Consider the following 8482-nt stretch of genomic DNA (forward strand, 5'->3'; position numbering starts at 1 on the left):
AATCCAGTTTCATTGTATTATTGTTCATTATCTCCATCTTTCATTAGAACATGATATTTTGTTGAATTATTTTCCTTGGTCAATTAATTTGCATTCCGTAACTAGTTGGTTAACTGACATTTATTAAACTTGTGTGTCTGCATAGTTAACTGCACATCAATAGAAATCTTCAACATTTTACTAAAGAACATCGCTACGCGTCCTATCAATTCCGAACACTGATCGACCTCATAACTTCTATAAATAATACAGAAGACAGATTAGGACAACTAGGGACCCCTGGAAAAACAAGGGCTGGGATGAGGTGCCTGGGAGGAATAATCATCCGCTGTTGACCGGTTGCATCCATCATGAGCCCTATATAATGATTAGGTAAACGGAGTAATTCGTAGTTAAAATCAGTATATAAAGAACGACCTAACAATCGGTATGAAACATGTCAAACAGCATTCAACCTAATGACATGTATGATCGCTATAATGACCACGGAATTTGCGAAATGCTGACTTAAAACGAGACTGCTGAATGTTTAGCTACGTTTACCTCGTTCACCCCATCGGATGTGACCGGTGGACTTGCGATGCTTACTCCTCATAGGCACCTATCCCACCTCCAGTATATCCAGGGGTCCATGTTTGTCCTACTCTTAGATTTTCTTCTCATGTAGAAGTTTCAGCCATATAAGAAAACAAAACATGTCAGTTGATAATGAAGCATAATGCGTGCCCATGGGAATTCCAACAGACAGTAGGAAGACCTGATCACCAAAGTCTATGAGGATATTGTCAATGAGAAACCCCAGCATGTTTTCAATATCAACTTAAGATTAGCTGTGCGTAAAAGCAGAATGGTGATTAACAACGGATTTGTTTTCAATGATTGATCACAAAATATGAATAATTCCTTTTTTCGTCTTTTTTCAAGAAGCAACTTTCTTTGATGGTCTTTAATTAAGTGTTGAAAAGTCATACATGTTAATGAAAATGGTTTTGTGATTTCAATTTTACTAAACGTTCTTCGGAATATTTTAGAATCCACATTTAAATTACACCACTTCTAACATATGCTTTGGCAAAATACGTTTGAAGTATCTCCTCCATAGCTATTAACATTTTCGGGAAGATTTAGCAATGTGCGAGTATCTATATTTGTGACATTTAGGAATGCAGTAAAGGTACGGGTATTCAAATTCATTCGTCCCATTGACTGGAATATCAAATGTGTTTAAATCTGAAAGGACAGTTCATTATGAATGAAACATAGTGTACAATCACTCAAAAGTCTGCATATCTATGCATTGCTGATATCCCTCTATAACATTTTTAACGTTCAATTCAATTCAATGCATCTTTACACTATATAGCCGAAAGCAGAAGTGCTTGGAAATGAATATTGCCCACGTTTGTTGGTCGTAGTGTTCTGCCCCGGAGGCAGTAGTATAACCAATCACTAAGTACACAGTTAGTCCAATGCAAATTCTGAACATTTATTTCTCCAAGTGATGTATTCCATAATACATGAAGATGAGGATGAGTAGATGTGTAGAAGTATATATGTGTGTGGTAAAAGGCTGTAAAAGTACAAAGAATGAAATTACATTTTGGAATAAATATCTATAATGGCAGACCATACATTAGAAAAATTCAAGAAAAATACATAATGACACCAAGTGCTTTCCATAACTTTTTCTGACAAATAGGGGCTTACTTTATATAAGTACTTATCAACAAAATTGCAGGAAATATGTCATTAACTACATACATAATTCACATAGATTGCAAACAATACTATAAATTAACTGCACAAAGCCTAATATAATTTTTTCAAGCTCATAGGGACTACAATATCTACCCAAGACACGTGCCGTAGAAATGTCTGTTAAATTTAAAGTTATATAAAATATCTCAATGAAACAAACGATGGGAACAACATTTAAATATTATAAAAAACAATTCTACAAATACACAAATATAATGCATAGCTACTTACATTGTAGTAGACCACAGATTATACAGAGATGTGAAAAACACAAGATAGCTGCAATGTACGCTAAAGGGATATAACTCTAAATAAAACTTTGCAATAATTGACAGGAACAATAACCCCTGAACAGATAAGAATGGAAAATTACAAAATTACCATAGTGTGGGGCACTATTTAACACTCCCCGCCTGATGTTATTTAACATCACTATTAAGGAACATATATACACAAATGCGTAACGTTTATTTATCTGAGAATATGAATAGAGTTCATTGAATCAAACAGTATTCGACAGTCATAGAACACATCACTCCTCGGATACAAGAACCACAAGTTCATTCACAGGTCTCACAAAGAACGAATGATGTCCCTCACGGTACACCATCACTTCAACTTTACGAACTCTTCCATCGCTGCTTGGGAACACCTTTGTCACACATTCCATCGGCCAACTGTTGCGAACCTCTGTATGGTCCTTCAAAAGAACTACATCATCGACGGCTAAATTTCTTTGTTCGGTTTTCCACTGAATAGTAGTAGTAAACGTATTCTTATGCATACATTTATTTTTTTTAGATAAATAAAAACAGTCCTTGCGAAGTAGTTTATTATTTGTTATTTACACACACAATGCTAATTATTGGTAGTCAAAGTTTGTAAATAATTTACTGTTTTGAAAATTGAAATCTATATGAAAGCAAAAATGTACATTTAGAATTCAAGATTCAAAAATGATTGCCTCAGCATTGTACAGGACCGAGTTTTATTAAAGGTCGTAAAATTTGTTGTAGACACAGACTTTAACGTAGGCTTTAGAATGATTTTAGGGTCTGGATACTCCGCTTTACCAAAGGGCGTAGTGCGCCCGTAATTGATCGTGAGTTTTGACGTACCTTACGACTAGAATTCTTTCATATGTTTTTGAGAAATAGGAGAGTATATATATGACTTGTACATTTGCAATTATTACACTTGCTGTTCTTTACAAACTGTAGGTACCTAAATCATGGTAATATTGGAATAAAATGTATTGTTTTCTCTTGTCGTGCGGTAGACCAATTTATACTTTGTTTCAATGGTTTAAGATCAATATAAATAACAATTCATCATAGACAGATATTTGTGTTTTTCGATGAGAATCAAGTGCTCTACAATAGATATAAATCCGATTTTATTTATTATAAATTTACTATATTCGATATCGTGGAAGGTGAGGATAACAAACAGTGATAAATCTCATTTTTCTTCATTTTCCCCGTAGAACAGAGCATGCATGTTTGAAATATATGTTATATATACGTGTGAGAAAATCTATCGAAATTAATAATCTCAATCAGGATATGTCTTTGGGGTAAAGTTCGAGTCCAACTTCTTTCCATAGATATTTTTTTCTGTATTACTTCTTCTATTTTCATAGTTGGATCTACTTCCTGTTTTGGAACACTTTGAAGATAGAACAGTGATAAGCATCTTGTCACAATTAATAGTTATTTCATCAAGACCACATTTTTGATCTCGTATATCTTATAATTCCCTCTCAGTTATCAATTCATTTGATCTTTTCGTGCAATCCTAAACGTTACGTGTAGATATATACCAGTATTAAAGCATCTGTATTTTTCTGGTAATTTCTAAACCTTTTTAGTAAAACACACTAAAGATCGAAAGTTACGTTTACGTGTAGGTTTACGGCTACGTTTTGACCTTTAGTAAAAATCGGCCCAGACTTTTAAAAATATCTCTGAAAATACATAAATGTGTAGATAAACAAAAGAACACACAATTGAAAAACAGAACAACAAAAAACAATAAAAAAAAAACTACCAACAAAAAAATACGAAGCTAATTGAAACTGAATATGGGGTAAATTACGATTGCTCTTTGAATTGAAAATGAAGCTGAATAAAATACATTTGGGCGTACTAATTGTGATATGCATTGCGTTTCTGGTGTGCCCAAAATGCTACCCCCTCAATGACATTTCGCTGTATTATATTGAAAAGGTGCGCTTTATGAATGTTTTGTTTTCGTCTTTGAATATAGTCGATGAATTCCTTATGAAAGGTGAAGATAACCAACAGTGATCAATCTCATAACTCCTAAAATCAATACAAACTAGATAGTTGGACAAACACGGACCCCTGGACACACCAGAGGTTGGATCAGGTGCCTAGGACGAGTAAGCATCCCCTGTCGACCGGTCACGCCCGCCGTGAGCCCTATATCCCGATCAAGTAAACGGAGTTATCCGTAGTCAAAATCAGTGTGCTATATCTATAAACATGTAAATTATTTGAAATTTGTGAACGGTTACTGTGAAAATTTAGTTTATGTTACAATATTTTCGAAATGTTTACTTTTTGAAATAAACTGCTCTTAAGACATCCAAGTATGTTCCATTACGAGAATTGAATTTTGAGTTCTGGTTTTTATTTTTATTTGCAATGCAAGGTGAAGATAACGAACAGTGATCAATCTCATACATCGTTTCAAACTCGTGTGTTATTCATATGCATCTCTTTTACACATGAAATATATTATCTAATATGCCATTCAATTATCTTAAAAAATGGACGTGGATGTGCAGATGCAAATGCATAATATACTGGCAAAATATTTATCCGAAGTTATCACGAAAATGTTAATTTGGAAAGCTCAACAGCATTTAAAACAATTTTCTCCCGGCACCTATGACACATATGAAAAATGTTCCGAAACATACAAGTCTCGCCAAGTAAGATGACAATTCTACACATAAATTTGGTCTAAGCTTTTGGTTTTCATATATACCCCATACATCTTTAATTTTTGTGGAGAATTCCAAGGTCTTGTAACTTTGGATTACAACTTTCATTACATGAAACCATGTTAGGTTTACCCTTTTTGAACGCAAAACCTTGACATCTAAGCACAATTGGTTGCACATGTCTAACACGGCAACAAAAAATGTAAAAACAATAGAACAGTTACTAATGTCGTTATTAATCAACCATAAGATCAAATGAAAGAAAATTGAAAGCAAAATGAGGAATCCAAGGATCACAGCCATGTTTCGCATATCCTCCCCAGCTCCATAACAATTGTATATACACTGCATTCGATAGAAAGTTTTCGATGATGTAAATCTGTCGTATCTCTGTAAAAAAACAACACCCGTACATATAATTATCATCATGAATAATTCCAATCGTCTTATTTACATGAATATATATATTTGATAAAATTAAGAATAGTACAAGGGTTAACTTTTAAATTCCTTTCATTTGCAGTTGAAAGAAAGGTGAAGATAACAGACAGTGACAAATCTCCTATAAGCAATACAAAATAGAAAGTTGCGGAAATACGGACCTCTGGACATACTAGAGTTGAGATCAGGTGCATAGCAGGAATAAGCATCCCCTGTTGACCAGTCCCACCCCCGTGAGCCCTCTATATTGATCAGGTAGACGAAGTAATCCGTAGTCAAAATCGTTATAACGACCATAGAATTTGCGAAATGCTGACTTTACACAAAATTGTTGAAACCCTTGTAACATCAACGTGTTTGTCAGTAGCCATTCTCAATTTAAAAACTGATCATACGCAGAACAAGCTCTTGTGTATCAGTTGAGAGGTATAAACACCCTACGTATGTGATAATGGATTATTGCTACAGAAGTTAACGATGGAGAAGCTGGAATCATCCCATTTTTTTTTATCAAGTTGAGTTGTTGATTTGCCGTCAATAAAATATCTTAGTACGAAGCAGAAGTGGAAGACTCTGTGGTATCTTATTTCAAGTTCCCAGGGGTATATGAAATCGACATATGAATGAAAATAGCTACTTTTGATAGATAAAACGTCGTCTATATATTCATATCTAGTGATCAGTCATTCAAAAACTTACTTTGTTAAACACCACTCTGATTCCACGCACAAGTACTCTGAAGTTGAAATAAAAAATATGCTAGAGTTCCTCATTGACAATATCTTCGTGGTCTTTGGTGATCAGGTCTTCCAACAGTCTATTGGAATTCCCATGGGCACGAATTGTGCTCCTTTGTTAGCTGACCTGTTTTTATATTCATATGAAGCAGAATTTATTCAAAACCTTCTACGTGAGAAGAAAAAATCTCTCTCTGTGACCTTCTGTCTATTAACAATGATAGCTTTCATTCATATGTCGATTTGGTATATCCCTGTGAGCTCGAAATAAACGACACCACAGAGTCGTCCACTTCTGCTTCATACTTAGATATTTTATTGAAAGTAGACATTAACGGCAAACTGACAACTCAACTGTATGACAAACGGGACGATTTCAGCTTCTCCATCGTCAACTTCCCACATTTATGTAGCAATATTCCATTATCACCTGCATATGGTGTTTATATATCTCAACTGATTCGATATGCAAGAGCTTGTTCTGGGTATTGTCAGTTTTTAAATCAAGGTAAGCTACTGACAAACAAGTTGATGGTACAGAGATTTCAACAGTCTCGATTGAAGTCAACATTTCGCAAATTCTATGGTCGTTATAACGATCTAGTTCGTCAATACAACCTCGCATTGGGTCAAACACTGTCTGACGTGTTTCATACCGATTGTTAAGCCGTTCTTGGCACACTGATTTTGACTGCGGATAACTCCGTTTACCTGATCAGGAAAAGGGGATCACGGCGGGTGTGACCGGTCAACAGGGGATGCTTACTCCTCCTAGGCACCGGGTCCCACCTCTGGTGTGTCCAGGGGTCCGTGTTTGCCCAGCTATCTATTATGTATTGCTTGTAGGAGTTATGAGATTGATCACTGTTCGCTATCTTCACCTTGCATTCAAATGTCGATTTCATGGCAACACCAAAATAGTTTTTCTTTTCACGAAGAAGCTTTAAAATAAATTCTGCCTCGTAAAATATAAAAAGGAGAGCTATCAAAAGAGCACAACTCGTGCCTATGGGAATTCCAATATATACGTGGAAAATCTGTTCACCAAAAACAACAAAGATATTGTCAATGAGGAACTCCAGTATATTTTTTTTTAAATTTCAGCTTCAAAATACTTTGTGCGTCTGTAATGAAGTTGATTCCGTTTTGCCGATTTATCGTTTTGTTACTGTTCGTTTGTTTTGATTTTGATGCGAATGGGTTATCGTAAGAGTGAGTCGGGTGTGAGTCATTTTAGTTGCTAGTATAAAAGAGACGGGTTTGGCTGCCTGTAAGTTAGATAGGGCACAGTAACGACATCAGCCGGGATCCACATTGACAGGTGCTAGAAGTTCAGGGGATGGTTATTTTCCTGTCATATTTTATGTAGGACATTTGAAGAAATAACTACTGAAATAGGAGTTTGTTTGGAGGGCACATCTTTTTCCTAGCCGATAAACGTGTTTTATTTGTATTCTGATAATTCGTGAGTATTATAATTAGTGTAGCAAGGTCTTGTTATTTGTAAGTTCTTGGTTTCCTGTTTAGTTGCAAGTTGGTAGTGTTTATGAAATTAATTTCAGTGCATGCATGGGTGTTTAGAAAACCCGAAGGCAGGCAGAGAGTTGCGGGATTCAGATATACGGAGATCGATGCGGATATTGTGTTACAATATGGAAGGGCGTGGTGTAGCTTCGTAGAGAATAACCCGATACTTGGGAGGCATCGGAACCCTGGTGTATTGTCCGGAGTTGACGATGGCTCGTGCAAGGCTTGCATGGTGGTGGATTGTTTTCCGTTCTTGGCGTGCTTATCGCAAGTTGGCGGGAAACCGGAACAGTGTGCATAATAGTTACATTATAAAGTTAAAGTAACCCGAAATTTAGAAACAAAACCAAAGAATATTATATTACAGAAAAGGAAAATTGAATATTTGGAACTTTTTTCTAAATTATACTACTTTTGTACTTAATGTACATTTGCTTTACATCTGATACGGACTATCCGACTTTTCAAAAGACAACTGTGTTTACAACGTATCAGATATCTGTATTGTCAATTGCTTATTCATGTAAATTTGTGTTGAGAGTGAAAGGAGTGAGTGTGCATATTTTTTATATCATTTACTTAATTAATAAATTTGTTATTGTTTATTCTACAACTTATCGTTAGTCTTAGCTCAATCTGACAAAATTCAAAAAGGGCTCATTACAGCGTGGAATCATAGTGGCGTATAACAAAGTAATTTTTGGAGGACTGATCACCAGACACGAATATCTTCTTTTTCCATTTTTGCTGAACGGTTGCTGTTTATGATATCAAAAAGTCTAGTTTTTCATTTATGGTGAGGAATGGTCGTGTAAAGTGTTGAAATGTCATACGTTTTGGTATTAATTTGAGACAAGTTTTGTGATTAAAAATTTACTAAAAGTTCACATTGATTCACACCACCTCTGGTATATGCTATTGCACATAAACCGTAAAGACCCTAAAACAACACCGTACGGTTTCTTCACGGATCACTGGTTGTGGACGGAGCTCATCTATGGTCATTTTTATTTACATGGAATTTATCTGGCCAAGAGAACAGGATGTT

General features: G+C 35.3%; 1 long non-coding RNA gene across 1 annotated transcript in view; it reads right to left on the reverse strand.

The window, feature by feature from the left end:
- Positions 1 to 2573: 2573 nt before the first annotated feature.
- The window catches only part of LOC125675248 (uncharacterized), a 19185-nt gene continuing 13276 nt past the window's right edge, over positions 2574 to 8482 (reverse strand). The window contains exon 3 of the long non-coding RNA XR_007370404.2: positions 2574 to 5119. This is a non-coding gene — a long non-coding RNA (uncharacterized LOC125675248). The remainder of the gene's footprint in view (positions 5120 to 8482) is intronic.

This window comes from Ostrea edulis, chromosome 3 (genome assembly GCF_947568905.1).
Source record: "Ostrea edulis chromosome 3, xbOstEdul1.1, whole genome shotgun sequence".
NCBI classification, from domain to species: domain Eukaryota; kingdom Metazoa; phylum Mollusca; class Bivalvia; order Ostreida; family Ostreidae; genus Ostrea; species Ostrea edulis.